The following is a 764-nucleotide window of genomic DNA, read 5'->3' as shown; positions in this document are numbered from 1 at the left end:
AAATGTAACTCCAAATTTGGTAAAATGAATACACTGTATACAGTGTATACTGAAACTGATTAAGGTATTCAATTTATTATAACTATATTAAGTTTTCATAATTTTATTGTGTGTACAAACTATATGCCTAAATAAATTAGTATCGTAAAATTATAACTTTTTATCTGGTTTTAAGTAGTATATTAATCTATACCTTTTTTATCTATTAAAACTATACATTATTTATTATTGTATAACTTATTTGTAAACTAGTGTTGACGATAAAGTATAAGGCACAATACAAGCATTAGCTTATAATTATATATTTGATAAATTATATTGTAAGCTAATTATTGCATGACTTGTTTACAAAAAATTGTATAATTATTTAAATTTAAAATTTTAACAAAATTCATATAAAAACTTTTTTATTATTATTATTACATGAGATTTTTAGATTCTGAGTGAAACGATGAATGTATTGATTTTACAATGATGTGTGTTTTTTTTTTATTTTTTTATTTTTGTGTCTGTCATCACCTTTTAGGATAGTAAAAGTGCTTGGATTTTCTTCAACAGTACCATTTCTGATAGGAAAGTGAATCTAGTTGGTACTTTTGGGGGTCAAAAGTAACATTTTCCCAATAGTTTTCAAAAGCGCCGTGAAAAACAAAAGAAAAATTAAGGAAAACGGGAATTTTTACGCAAAATCTGTTTCGAGAAAATTGATTTTGGTTTTTGGTTTAACTTTAAAACGAATGACTGTAAATACATGAAATTTTCAC

This window comes from Acyrthosiphon pisum, unplaced genomic scaffold (assembly GCF_005508785.2).
Source record: "Acyrthosiphon pisum isolate AL4f unplaced genomic scaffold, pea_aphid_22Mar2018_4r6ur Scaffold_21467;HRSCAF=24060, whole genome shotgun sequence".
Taxonomy (NCBI): Eukaryota; Metazoa; Arthropoda; class Insecta; order Hemiptera; family Aphididae; genus Acyrthosiphon; species Acyrthosiphon pisum.
Note: the sequence above shows the minus strand (reverse complement) of the source record.